The 15,411-nt window shown below is 41.2% G+C and overlaps 1 long non-coding RNA gene across 1 annotated transcript; it reads left to right on the forward strand.

Moving 5' to 3' along the window:
* The first annotated feature begins 3,940 nt into the window (after positions 1-3,940).
* On the forward strand, positions 3,941-7,627 carry LOC109479608. The gene is made up of 3 exons (XR_002140797.1): positions 3,941-3,979; positions 7,074-7,149; positions 7,439-7,627. It is a non-coding gene; the product is annotated as an uncharacterized LOC109479608 (long non-coding RNA).
* The last annotated feature ends 7,784 nt before the right edge of the window (positions 7,628-15,411 follow it).

Genomic DNA, 15,411 nt, shown 5'->3' on the forward strand with positions numbered 1-15,411 from the left:
AGTGGATTCTGTCAGGTTGAAAGCTAGCTCCTTTCTCACTCTTTTGTTGGGGTACAGGATGTCTGCTTTTAGTGCCCTTGTGTTGGAGTCGCCAAGAATCAGAATGTCTGGTGGCGTGTCTTTGTTTTGCTGATTGGTCTTGATTGTTTCGTCGGGCACTGGCACTTCACGGCGGACCTCACGCGCAGACTGATTAGCTTTTGAATCAGCATCCTGTGCGCCGTGTTTTGACACAGGGCGCGAACTGTCGGTGTCGGAAGGATCAGAGACTTCACTCAGGACTGCGAAACGGTTTTGTACATTCACCGAAGCTACTTCGTGTAACAGCTTGTTAACACGTTCGGAATCCTGAGCTGTGGAGTGTTCATCTGTTGTTTGAGATTCCGTTGATTTTACTTTGACTGAGGTGTTCTGAACAATAGCAGTTAGTTCTTCGAGCTGTACACGTAACGTCCCGATTTGGCGTTCAAGGTCGCATTTCACACCTTCTAGTCGAACAATGTCGTCCCTCAACTTTCTTCCCTCTTCAACTGACATATTGTCACAGGAATGTTGGCACGAGTTCTGTTTAGTTTCAAGGGCAGAGAGACGCTGTGAGACGGAGTCCTCGAACATTTTCCTGTCCGCGATGGAGTCTATCAAACAAGTTTCCAGTTTGTTTACGCTATCCTGGACTTGAGCGTTGAAGTGAATAGAGTGATTGTCGGTCTGAGATTCATGATTGTGAGAACTTAAGGCATTACTGTTCACGTCCAAAACATCCTTAGGTACTGTATTGCACAGAGGGCAAACATCCGATGAGAGTGGCTGGTCGCAAGATTGGCAGATAGATGGATTGGCCACAGACTCAGGCTCTGAGATATCACCCGAGCTCAAGTTTTCGAACGGGACAACAGCACGGACAGATGTAGGGTTGATCTTCTTTCTTAGCAAAGGGAATACTTCTGAGAACCAAAGCAAATACGCTGAGCCCTGAATCAACATCTTCTGTTGTAGTTTCATACACTTTGATGCTTACAGTTCCTACTGGATCGCTAGATTTGGCATCACTGTAGGTAGTTTTGATTTGGTGGCCGTTCTTCCCACCGTCCGTTGCTTTAGTGTCGTACAGATCTTCGCAGGTAGTAAGCCAAAGCTTCGCAAGATTTTGGGGCAGGAAAATGGTGATGCTTTGTTCATTATGTTTCACGAAATAGTCTCTTCCTTGTTGTCGAGATCTCCTTGTAGGCTTGGGAGAGTCGGGGAAGACACCGCTGTCAATTTGTATGATTGCCTATGTGACGCGTCTGACAGAACAAAGAACGCTTTGCTCACCTCCTTGTGCTTTTTTCAGCTTCCTTGAAAACGCTGTTTTTCTTGCCAAGCTTAGAGACCTCTTCAAACTGTAAGACCTCCCTCTTGTAGGCGTCGACGATCTCAGCGTGAGAAGCTGCAGTAGGAACTCCAAGTACAGATTAATAGATTAATACCTTTATTGTACATTCATGCCACGACGGGCTAGGTACAGGTCAAGATACTGAGTATGACAGACACATAACAAACGTATATAGAAAATTGGAGACAAAAGATGCACTACTTGACTTAGACATACATACATAAGGAACATACAAGGGTACTATACTAGGCTAATACATAGTGTTCTAGTAACTGAGCTAATACAGACAGGTCAACTTCTTCTCGCTTTTTTGTACAGTGAAAAATGTGGGAGCAGATCATGTTTGTGATACATGGTTTGTCTAGACGCATCAAAAATATAAATTTATCATTTGCGCTTAGGTGTTCAAAGTATGGGAACTTCTCTTTGATATAATTAAAAAGGACAGATCTTTCATTAGAATATAAAGTACAGTCTAAAATAAAGTGTTGTTCATCTTCTATTCTATTCATGTTACAGTATTGACAGAGTCTGTTCTGGAGAGGAATGCGGTTGTGCCGTCCCGTTTCTATGAGTAATTTGTGGCAACTTATTCGGAGTTTTGTTGCAGCTACCCTGTGTTGTATGTTGTTAACCGATAGGTACTCTTCTTCTTTATATATAGTTTTAAACAAACGGTACGTTCGTAACTTGTTACTAGAAGATGTACCTCTGTTATGGTCATTGTGGATTTCAGTGATAAATGTTTGGGTGTAAATATCTTTCAATCGTTGGCTGATGGAGTTAATTAGTGGTGATAGGTTTGTGCTAAGAGATATATTAGGTCGCCATACGTAAGCAAAACCGCATTCCTCCAAAACTTTACGAATACCGGACGCCCAGCATTTATTGCCGCTAGTCTCTAGTTGTAGTTGACATGAGAGGGCGTCCGCTTGCAGACTGTCAGCTGCAGAGTACAGGTCCTCGGGGTCACTTCCGCTGTCCGCCATATCGTCGCTTGGGTCGGCTTGGGTTTTGAGCCGATCCTAAAAAGTCGTTGTAAAGTCGATGGAGACAAACCAAAGACCCCGGAAATTGATCAGGGTACAATAAATTACCTCAACACAACTAGTTCAATGTAAAATATCGGGTATATCCTTGCGTAAGACACAATTTAACTCATTCTAGCAGGAGCGTACGGTCGGCATGACCGTCGTCGCCGCCATCTTGTAATGATAACCATCCTTGCTGTTTTGATTAAATCAACAACATTTTGCCGTCTCTGTTTTCCTGTTTTCCTTAGTACCAATCTTATAGGATTTTTTGTTAGTTTCGCAAGGCACCAAACAAGTTTTTGCACCTGTCTATGATATTATTACAATTATGTATTACCTGTTTGTTTGTAAACGCGTTGTGTTTGCATATGTAATGCCATGTATATCAGTTCCAGTATTGTAAGAGGTTACTACAGTGTACTTGTATTTCCCCTCTTACACCGGTCCCCACATAGCTGTTTTTGTTTTCTATTTTAGTTAGCGCTGTGTTTATTAGTTCGGTCAGTAAGCGTTTCGTTAACCGAGTCTTATTGTGTCAACTAGTTTTGAAATTGTAACGTTATCCGTGGCAGTGCGCGGTAAAAAGTGACTTAGGGGTTTCGATGGTCACATTTCTAATTATCTGCTGCAAAATGGTATTTAGAATGGTATTTTAAAATGTTAGTATTTTAAACTACTAACATTGCTGGAAAGTGTAAAAAGTGCGTATTTGGGTTGAAAATTGATTTTGGGCCCCAGGCTTACTTCCGGGTGTCCTTCCGCCTTGAGCGCGGTGCTTCCGAACGGGTTTGACCCAGATATGCCTTCTATGCGTTCTAGGGGTGCTGTCGCTATGCCTCGCGCGACGGGCTATTGTGATAATCTCAGTGTTAGGATTTTCTTTATACTTTTCTTGATAGTACTCTATACATTCTCTTTCGACAGTATAAGTCATTTTGGTGACTAAATTATTGGTGATGGGTTTAATTGCACGTGAAAATGCCCAATTGTTGGCATCATTTTTTTTTCATTGAAAAATTCTTTTTCCCCCTAGATTTGCTACAATTTGAGAGGTTATGGAAACTGAAATTCTATTGTTCTAGATCTCGTAGCTAGAGGGATATCCTTCATTTACAAACAGTGTTTCGGCTTAAGAATTATTTCCTGAAATAGAGTTGAGGGTGTGCAGAATTGAATTGTGACCCAACATAAACTGGGGTGTGCCCCTTTACATGCTTTTGTGTCGGCGTACGCCGTCACCCAAGCGGCCTACTTTCAATGTTATTACTGATCCAATTGATCATTATGACATATTGTGGGCACCAAGCAAGTACGTGTTCTTAAGTTGCTTTACCACACCTGTTATCTTTCATCAGTTGAGTGTACCTCAGAATTTTGTCAACGTAAAGTTTCCGCAACTTGCCATGTTCCCCCGTAAGTTTCCGGGGTGTCTATCATGACATATATTTGCAAATGGAAAGCAAACATATTTGTTTCTCTGGGAACGGCTTCAGTTTATTCATGTCTTTTTCTCTCTTTGTCCCCGCAGGTGAGCTACGCCATGCCCATACCCACTCCCGGGCTACAGAAGGTGAGATGGACAAACACCTGTTATCTTTTATCATGTAAGAGGGCGTCAGAATTTTGTTTACGTAAAGTTTTAGATTCAGATTCAGATTTTACTGAATATCGACTGGCATGTCACATCAGTGCATGAAATATGTCGAATATTTACAACTTGTACTCAATTATTACAATAGATAGCATAAAATGTCACATACATCTGCATAAATAGCGATAAAATACATCATAAAAAAACTTACAGTTGAACATTCTAAAATCAGTATTACTAAAGAAGAGTAACATCATAAAACCACTATAAATGTATACAAAGATCAGGTTTTAGACAGCAGCTTCAACGCACGGGGTACAAAAGACTGTTCATGCCTTTTCGTTTTACTAGATGATGAGACAGTGACAGGTTTACCTCTACGCAGGTTGTAATTACATTGTGTCGGAGAGGATACAAAGTCAAGCAGAGGGCTATTAGCATCCTTCAGGATGTTCTGAATTGTGCGAAGAGTGATCTGATCTCGCCTTGTGGACAAAGAAGGTAAAGATTCAACTGGGATGCCAATGATCCTACAGCATCTCTTTTGCACACTTTCAAGCATATCTGAGAGGCGTTTTGGCAGGCCTCCCCAAACCGGGCTAGCATACTCTAATACAGGACGTATAAACACAAGGTAAATCTGTACAAGTATATCTGAGGACAGTCCTGCCTTCTTAGCAACAGCTAGATAGTGAATTCTCGGGCGCGTTCTCGTCAACATATACTGAATGTGAGCGTCCCATGTCAAATCATTTGATACAAAAACACCAAGCAGTTTGAATGTCTTAACCCGTTTGATCTGGTGACCGTCTACAGTCAACTGGGGAGGATTTGGTGCGTTTTCCCTTTTCCTTGCACTGATCACCATGTCCTTTGTTTTCTTGGAGTTCGCTGAGAGAGAAAAGTCTTCCCTCCATGTAACAACAGAGTCCAGCGCTCTTTGAGACTGTCCGGGTAGTGAGCCCATCAGGAGTTCTGTGTTAGTCAGGTCATCGGCGTATTTCACCGGCACTACTGACCGAGGTATACACGAATCCAATGAGTTAATACAAATAACGAACAACAACTGTGACAGCAGCCCTCCCTGGGGAACGCCCGCCAGGACAGATGCTAGAGTGAGGACTGGATACACATGAACCCCAGCTCACTCGCTGCGATCTACCTTCCAGGTAACTGCTGATTGACTTCCACAGGGACCGTCTGATACCCAAGTCAGCAAGGGTTTGCAGGAGTCGTCCGTGATTAATGGTGTCAAACGCACGGGAAAAGTCCACGAAAACGGCGTGTACATCTAGCTTGGGTGTGGAGTTGAGTGCGTCATGCCACAGTTGAAGAATATAACACAGAGCTGTAACAGTCGAGCGTTTTGCCAAGAATCCGTGCTGAGATGGGACCAAGCTCTTCTTCGTGTCTTGTAGCAGCACGTCCCGGAGCATTCCTTCATACACTTTCCCGACACAACTGACCAGTGAGATTTGGCGAAATTCGGTCGATCGGGAAGTGAGGCCTTGGCTTTTTGGGAACTGCCTTAACTAGAGCCTCTTTCCACGGTGACGGAAATGAACACGTTAGTAGACAGGAGTTGAATACATGACACAGAACCGGGGCGGGTTCTTCGTGATACTGTTTTAGTACCCATGAGGGGATGAGGTCTGGTCCTGCCGCTTTCCGTCCATTTAGCTGACGAAGCCTGGACTTGACCTGACCAATACTGAACGGTGTAATCTCATGTTCAGAAAACTTGTGGCCTACATCAGACAACGAGGGGACAGTACGGGTAACTTGACTCCACACAGAGGCGAAGTGTGTTGCCAGAGTATCACACGCACCTTGTAGGGCACTGCCATGGGGTTGGAGTTAGAGTCACTCTCAGTTACAGTTTCCATGCCCATAGGAGTCTTGATGGTTTTAAACCACTGTCCCGGGTTAGATTGTTTGAGATGCGCCACCTCCCTGTGGTAGTACCGCCGTTTAGCTTTTTTTTATCTTGTTAGCGACGGCGTTTTTTAGTTTGGAGTACAAGGTTAGTGGTATTCCCATCACAGAATGCTTGTTGTCGCTCTGCTAACAGCTCCTTGATTTTAACAGACATCCACGGTTTATCGGTGGTGGTGATCTTGACTCTTTTAACAGGGACCGACTTGTCAAGTATTCCTTCCAACATGGACGTCAGAACCGCAACCTTTCCGGAAGGCTCAGCGGACTCATAAAGTCCCAGCCTTCTCATTGCTTCAGGGTTGCATTGCCTACGCATGATGTACTTGGAACGTTTGTATGGCCATGGTCCACCTGGCAGGAGAATGGACTGATGATCTGATGTACTGATCGGTGGCAGATGAACAGGGGAGGGATACAGATGTTTGATGTTGGTGTAAATAGAGTCAAGCTGGTTAACACCTCTGGTAGCCTACTTGTGACTACTTGTTTAAGTCCAAACTTGGAGCACAATGAAGGAGACTATAACTGTGGGTGTCTCCGAGGATCACGATGCCCGAATGAGAGAAGTTGCGTTCGATGTGTTCGAGACACCCCCCCCCAGGTACTCAGAGACCTCAGCGTCAGGTTTGGAAGAAGCTGATGATTTAACCACCTTACATGTTCCTCCAGGATTTTCCGCCCTTACCTACAAGTAATATCCTCTCCCCTCTGATAAGACTGACCTGTCCAGATTGATTATTATATCAACAACGTACCAGTATTTTCCCACCCTACATCAGGCCCTGAGTCCTGCAGCCTTTTCAGTTTTCTAATGTCAAATTCTTTACAACAGTACCAGAGGCTGGGTAGAAACTCCAATGTGGAAGAAGTCTATTGCTATGACTTAATAACATATCCTAAATGTTAAACATTCAATGAAATTGCTGGTAGCTGCCGGTATAATTTAAATAGATTGTGATTGTCGTAAAACCTAAATAGCATGTATTTCTGTACAGTAAAATGTAATGATTGTAACAGCTGAGTCTCCGATCAGAATATCTACCGGCAGAGATTCCAATCGGTGTTCCTCTTGAGTCTCTTGAAAGGCAGAAATGGCTTTAATTTATTCATACTCTTTCTCTCTGTATGCCCGCAGCGGGTGCCCCTCATTCACTCGACATTCACTGACAAGATGGACTAACAGTACCGATTACAGAAGGGCCAAAACAGCGGTAAGTCCACACAATATATTTGCTGTTTCTGTTGATCTGGGCAGCATGAAGTTCATGTGTCATCGTAATTACGTAACATCGTTCTTGATGAATGGGCATACATATGACTTTCAACCTTTGTTTAGTTTGATGTGCGCATCATTGCATTCTGTAAAATTTATCGACTTACATGCTTTGCATATTTACATTTATGTCAAAACATGACCCTAAATCTTGTTAATTTAAAAGCATATCTAAGGAAAAGTTGGCATAGATTAATTTATGCTCTGCTCTCTCTTGCTGACCACAGGTAAACTTCGCCTTAAACTGAAATGCAGACTACAGCAGAATTCACGACGCCAAGTTGTGGAAGGATCGGGGTGTGGTGCATGCGAGTTTTTCACGCAAGAAAAATAAGTATTGAATGCAGCAGCATCGTGAAAGCAAAAACAAAAAAAAAAGAATCCAAGAATAAAAAAAGCAATACTGACACAAACAGTCGCACAAATGAATAAAATCCCTTACATATACACAAAACATCACTATCATCACACAGTTAAGTTATAAAAAAATTCCCAGCAATCAATCTGACTTGAAGTTTTAACATGCCCAATATAAGGGAACCTTTGGCTGGCGTTGCAGAAGCCTGTATCGACAAACAGTTGAGACATCTTGGTCGTCATTAAATCTAGAGAACTTTTTTTTGAAGTACATGTATCGTAAAACACTCTACAGACTGCCACATGTCTCATGCCACAAGCCTATGTGCAAAGGCTGGTCCCACTACTCTTCAAGCAGAGGTTGTTTTTTTTTATTCATCAAAACATAAAGACATAACAAGGACAGTGTGACGCTGCATTCAAGTTAACAACTTATATTAACAGCGCCACACACAAAAAAGGTACAATTAACGTTTAAATATACAAAGTTGACATGTGCGCCGTGGTCCCACCACCCCAAGACATTGAAATATTAAATTAAATGCTAACAGAGCTATTTGAAAGATAAGATTACATGGTAACCTCCTATATCTCATTGGCGGAAAACATCCGCCAATCAGAGCTAGGAGGAGAATTTAGGCCCATTAACACTTACGTAGTATTTTATTTGGCCTTTTATATCTAATTGACTGTTAGAAACAGTCAAGCAGAGCTAGAAGCGTTTGGTATCTCCAATGTAAACCTGAGTGAGTTGCATCGTTTTAAAGTTGTACATAGAGGGTAACATTGAGGAGCCTCTAAGAATAAAGTGCAGTTTAGCATTATCTGACATATTATTAAGGTTGACAAGATGACCAAGTAAATCTGCAAGATTGCCAAAAAGTTCCGATCTCTCATTATTGTATAATGGACAATGTAGCATGAAGTGCATGACAGATTCGCAACGACACTCGCATCTACAAGAAGCACTGGTAGAGAGTCCTCGGGAAAACAAACTGTGATTGAGAGCACAGGTGCCGATGCGGAGCCGAACAAGAAGGGCGCAGGTGTAACGCGGGCCACAATTGTAATGTGGCGGACAAAGGGGGCGTACTAATCTAATAAGGTGTTTCCGGAACAAGGAGTATCGTAAAGAACGAACTTCCAGGTCCAGTTCATTCCAATGACTTAAACAATAGGGTATAAAAGATCTACTAAACCTATTAGTAAATTGTAAGGAAAGTCGAAAGTCGTTACTATTTCTTAAATTGTACAGAGTGGTTTGAGAAATTTCAGGGGGGATTAAGTCAAAAAGATATATCCGTGTTAGGCCATTGACTATTTTATGAAATAAAAATAAGCGATGAAAATGGCGTCTGCTAGAAAGACCCAGTTCTTGACAAACAGATAAGTAAGAAGAGCCTTTAACTGCTCCTGAGACGATAAGAGAACATTCATATTCTGATTCTTTCAACACGAGCGGAGTCTTCAGCAGTACAGCCATGCCAGATCACATCTGCATACTCCAAACAGGGACGGACAAATGATTTATAAATGGTTTCTAAAACATTGCGAGGTAATTTAAACTTTAAACCACGAAGTACAGTGACCTGTTTGGATATTTTGGCTAACATCTGAATAATATGGTTGTGCCAAGACATATTGGTGGTCAATATAACTCCAATATGTTTATGGTGTGGGACACAATTAATTTTAGACGACCCAAGATAAAGAGGAGGGTGGGTGATAGGGGATCTTTTAGTATAAAATGACATCTCTTCAGTTTTAGATGGATTTAGTTCCATTAGCCATTTTTTGGACCAAGACAGAATTTTACTCAAATCAGAGTTAAGCCTATATGCAGATGCGGTCGGGTTATCAACTACGTCAAGTAGGGAGCTATCATCCGCAAATAAAAAGGGTAAAGAATTTAAGTTATTTACAATGTCATTTAATATATATATGATAAACAGTAATGGTCCTAACACAGAGCCTTGGGGAACACCTGCGCCGATCTTGGACCAGGGAGAAGTCTGTCCATCTATGACAACTCTCTGGGACCGGTCACATAGATAACTGTGAATCCAGTTTAATAAGGGACCGTGAACTCCATTTTGCTGCAGTTTAAGAATTAAACCGGAATGCCATACCTTGTCAAAGGCCCGCGAAAAATCAAGGAACACAGAACGAACTTCTTTCCCTTCCTCAAAAGCCTTAAGGATAGTGTGACAAATGTAAACTAACTGACACACAGTTGAATCCCCATGTATAAAACCAGACTGGAGACGATAAATAAGATTATTTGAAAAGAGATGGTTATAAAGATGTTTGTGTACAATTTTTTCGAGGACCTTTGACAAGGTAGGGAGGAGTGATACAGGACGGTAATTACATTTATCTTGAGGGTCTCCTTTCTTAAAAATTGGAACAACGTTAGCCCGTTTCCAGGTCATGGGAAATATTCCATACGACAAAGATAAGTTAAAAACATAAGATAATTTATCAGATATAAGGGGCGCAATGATTTTGAGAAAACAGTTATCTATATTATCATATCCATGGGCTTTAGAGACATCCAGGCAACTGATATAAAGTTCGATCTCTTCGGGTGTAGTGAAGACACAAGACAACCTTGCATCTGTAAAAGATTTAAAATTAGGAAGGGTAGCATTAGACGTGTCAATTAAGGACTGTGAGATAAAATACTCGTTAAATAAACATGCCTTCTTATAGGAATCAACTATGGAAGAATTTCCTTCGAGGAGAGGAGGGATTGCTGTATACGATTTAGGTCTATAAAAATGTTTAACGATGTGCCACCATTTTTACTAGCAGATGCGGGATCAGAAAGAGATTGAACCAAGTGAGATTGATATTCCGCCTTGGCTCGTGTGATTTCTGTAGAAAGTCTATTACGAATCTTACGATATGATTCCCAGTCAATAGAATTGTTAGAAAGTTTGGCAATTCTGTGCGACTTATCGCGGGAGCGCATAAGTCGCCTTATTTTTGAAGACATCCAGGGTTTATCATTGAACTTAATAACAATTGATTTATGGGGGACGCAGCGACCTTTCGCCTCCAGGATAAGATCACATAATTTGTTACTGGCTTCTTCAACCGTCTCACACTTGTAAATGTCATTCCATGAGGGATCATTTGAAAAGGCAAGGAGGGAGTCATAATTGATATTTTTGTAGTCCCAAATGGTACGACTGTAAGGTTTAGGAACATAGATAGAAAGTTTCATGTGACCAATGATAGGAGAGTGGTGGCATCCGGACAAGGGAGCTAAAACAGTACAATCAGAGAAAAAGCGAGGAAAATCCGTTAAAATCAAGTCAATTAAAGATGGAGACTGCGATAAATCGCAAGTGGGTTCCCTTACTATTTGTTCAAAGTTAACAAATTGACAAGTTTGGTAAAGTTTTGCTCCTGCATAGTTTATTGGGTCCTGGTGCCACCACTCATTGTGTTTAGCATTGAAGTCACTTGTAACAACAATGGCATCGGGGCGCGAAGAACGCGCCCTGATGACAGAGTCGGTAAAGGAATTCATGAAGTCATCAATTATGCAAACATTTTGTCCAGGTGGCCGGTAGTAAACAGAAAAAAGTATTTTAAAAGAGCCAATTTAAGTTCCAGCCACATGGATTCAAAGGATTGCGGCTCAAGATCGCTGCGCCTTATACATGAAATACTATTTGAAACATATAAAAGGACCCCACCGCCGTGGCGGTTACGGTCACGTCGAAAAGGCGGCTGAAAACCAGCCAAGGAGATTTCATGTGAATCGACAGAGTCACTGAGCCAAGACTCAGTGACCGCTATTATATCTAAACTAAATTCTGAAGCCAAGGCTGAAATTTCATCTAATTTGTTACCTGCTACTATACTGTTTACATTTACATGCATAATGTTAAGAACTTATTGTTGCCTGGATACCTCACGTGCACAGAATTAGCAGAGATCAGTAAAGGCATTGCTTAAGGGGAAAAAAGAGCGTCGAAACCTTTCGGCATTGCAGATTGATTTGAAACATGGGGTGGCAGGGAAGGCGCACAGTGAAAAGTTGAGGTTGGTGGGGATGATCGTTAGCGGGGGTTACGATCTCCCCCTCCAACCTCTGCTTGGAGAGTAAGTCCAACAAGGTATCGCCAAAAAGCAATTCCCTATGGAATGCATTGGTAGAATTCTCAAAATATTTTCAACTCAATCGCAGTACTATACCAACGGCTCTGCCCCTGAGGCGTCGCCAAAAAGGATATGAGATAAAACTTGCTTATTACTGACAGGATTAGATTGGACGGTTGCGGCATCCGAACTAAGGTCGGACGTATACACTTTTCTATTCCTGAGTACTGCGGTCGGACACTGAAAGCGCCGTGGCGCAAACTTTTGCACTTGGCCGACGCATGTAGGCGATAGGTCCTTTCGGGCGGACAACCGCCGGGCCATGAGGTGATTTGCGCCCGTAAGGGAACAAAAAAACCCATAAGGGACTCTCTCCATTGGAAATGTATTACGCCAGTCACTTTTGAAATTAAAATTAATATAACGAAAGAGAGGAAATAAAGAGCGATAAGCCTATAGGCTTAGGATACACCTCTCGCCCAGGTGCGTCGGCCAAGCGCATAAAGTCGGGCCGCCGGCGCCACCTGCAGCTGTGGCGGGCCCGACCAACATTCTCACCTGTTGCCAGTGATGACGTCACCAGGGCCGGACATCTCCGGACGGGACGGTCCCCCGATTTCGGCGTGTTGGAAGCGCAGCGGCCCAAATTTTGTTTTTGCACTTGGCCGATGCATGTAGGCGAAAAGGTCGCTGTCGGGCGGACAACCACCGGGCCATGAGGTGATTTGCGCCCGTAAGGGAACAAAAACCCTAAAAGGGACTCTCTCCATTGGAAATGTATTACGCCAGTCCCTTTTGAAATTAAAATTAATATAACGAAAGACAGGAAATAAAGAGTGATAAGCCTTTAGGCTCAGGATACACCTCTCGCCCAGGTGCGTCGGCCAAGCGCATAAAGTCTGGCCGCCGGCGCCACCTGCAGCTGTGGCGGGCCCGACCAACATTCTCACCTGTTCCTAGTGATGACGTCACCAGGGCCGGGCATCTCCGGACGGGACAAAGTTATAGCCAGAAAGGCCAGGGGTCGAACTTCGATCCGGTGCCCTCCTTTGCCACTCCACGACAGTTATTGAACTACCAACCTCATGCAACTACTAGTCTAGATTGGATTTTTGTTTGTGAAGCTATGACCAAATCACAGAACTCTGCCATACCTTCTCACATGTACCAGAAACCCAGTTCCCTCCGTCGCTATGTCTGCCTATCTGGTCTGCGAATGAGCAATACGTGGTATGTGGCGCGCGAGGTATTTAACTAAACTCTGGGTTGATGAAATTCCATCGTGCAGTGTAATCTGTCATAATATCTGTGTCAGCTGATTTAAAATGCATTGTCTGGGGATGTGTATTGTTTTTTCCATGGATGCCCCATGTATATTCTACATGGTAGTTGGCTACTCTAGCTCTTGCAGATGCAAAGTGATTATAATTACACGCACAGAGTTAGAGAAATATAGTATGGCATGTTATGTGTTACAATAAACATGTTCTGTGGAACCAACTTACAAAAGAAAGCTCACAACTCTAATACCTTTCAAAAACTCATGATATATTGTCCCAGAGATACATAAAAATAGCCTGGGTGTCATCCGATTTGTAACGGCTACCCTCTCATCTCTCTACCATCTCTCTTTCAAATCTACAGTTAAACCATCTCTCTTTCAAATCTACAGTTAAACCATCTCTCTTTCAAATCTACAGTTAAACCATCACTTTCAAATCTACAGTTAAACCATCACTTCTTCAAATCTACAGTTAAACCATCACTTTCAAATCTACAGTTAAACCATCACTCTTTCAAATCTAGTTAAACCATCACTCTTTCAAATATACAGTAAAACCATCTCTCTTTTAAATCTACAGTTAAACCATCTCTCTTTTAAATCTACAGTTAAACCATCGCTCTTTTAAATCTACAGTTAAACCATCTCTCTTTTAAATCTACAGTTAAACCATCTCTCTTTTAAATCTACAGTTAAACCATCACTTTCAAATCTACAGTTAAACCATCACTTTCAAATCTACAGTTAAATCATCACTATTTCACATCTACAGTTTAACCATCACTCTTTCAAATCTACAGTTAAACCATCACTTTCAAATCTACAGTTAAACCATCACTCTTTCAAATCTACTGTTAAACCATCACTTTTTCAAATGTAGTTAAACCATCACTCTTTCAAATCTACAGTTAAACCATCACTCTTTCAAATCTACAGTTAAACCATCACTTTCAAATCAACAGTTAAACCATAACTCTCTCAAATCTACAGTTAAACCATCACTATTTCAAATCTACAGTTAAACCATCACTCTTTCAAATCTACAGCTAAACCATCACTTTCAAATCTACAGTTAAACCATCGCTCTTTCACATCTACAGCTAAACCATAACTCTTTCAAATCTACAGTTAAACCATCACTCTTTGAAATCTACAGTTAAACCATTACTCGCTCACATTTACAGTTAAACCACCACTCTTTCAAATCTACAGTTAAACCATCACTTTCACATCTACATTTAAACCATCACTCTTTTAAATCTACAGTTAAACAATCACTCTTTCAAATCTATAGTTAAACCATCACTCTCCCAAATCTACAGTTAAACAATCACTCTTTCACATCTACAGTTAAAAATTACTCTTTCAAATCTACAGTTAAACCATCTCTCTTTCAAATCTACAGTTAAACCACCACTCTTTCAAATCTACAGTTAAACCATCACTCTTTCACATCTACAGTTAAACCACCACTCTTTCACATCTACAGTTAACCATCACTCTTTCAAATACTTTCAAATCTACAGTTGAACCATCACTTTTTCACATCTACAGTTTAACCATCACTCTTTCAAATCTACAGTTAAACCATCACTTTCAAATCTACAGTAAAACCATCACTCTTTCAAATCTACTGTTAAACCATCACTTTTTCAAATGTAGTTAAACCATCACTCTTTCAAATCTACAGTTAAACCATCACTTTTTCAAATGTAGTTAAACCATCACTCTTTCAAATCTACAGTTAAAAAACCATCACTCTTTCAAATCTACAGTTAAACCACCACTCTTTCACATCTACAGTTAAACCATCTCTCTTTCAAATCTACAGTAAAACCATCACTCTTTTAAATCTAGTTAAACAATCACTCTTTCAAATCTATAGTTAAACCATCACTCTCCCAAATCTACAGTTAAACAATCACTCTTTCACATCTACAGTTAAAAAATTACTCTTTCAAATCTACAGTTAAACCATCTCTCTTTCAAATCTACAGTTAAACCACCACTCTTTCAAATCTACAGTTAAACCATCAGTCATTCACATCTACAGTTAAACCACCACTCTTTCACATCTACAGTTAAACCATCACTCTTTCAAATCTATAGTTAAACCATCACTTTCAAATCTACAGTTAAACCATCACTCTTTCACATCTACAGTTTAACCATCACTCTTTCAAATCTACAGTTAAACCATCACTTTCAAATCTACAGTTAAACCATCACTCTTTCAAATCTATGTTAAACCATCACTTTTTCAAATGTAGTTAAACCATCACTCTTTCAAATCTACAGTTAAACCATCACTTTTTCAAATGTAGTTAAACCATCACTCTTTCAAATTTACAGTTAAAAAACCATCACTCTTTCAAATCTACAGTTAAACCATCACTCTTTCACATCTACAGCTAAACCATAACTCTTTCAAATCTACAGTTACACCAT

Source organism: Branchiostoma belcheri, unplaced genomic scaffold (assembly GCF_001625305.1).
Source record: "Branchiostoma belcheri isolate BF01 breed outbred unplaced genomic scaffold, Haploidv18h27 scaffold499, whole genome shotgun sequence".
In the NCBI taxonomy this organism is placed as follows: Eukaryota; Metazoa; Chordata; class Leptocardii; order Amphioxiformes; family Branchiostomatidae; genus Branchiostoma; species Branchiostoma belcheri.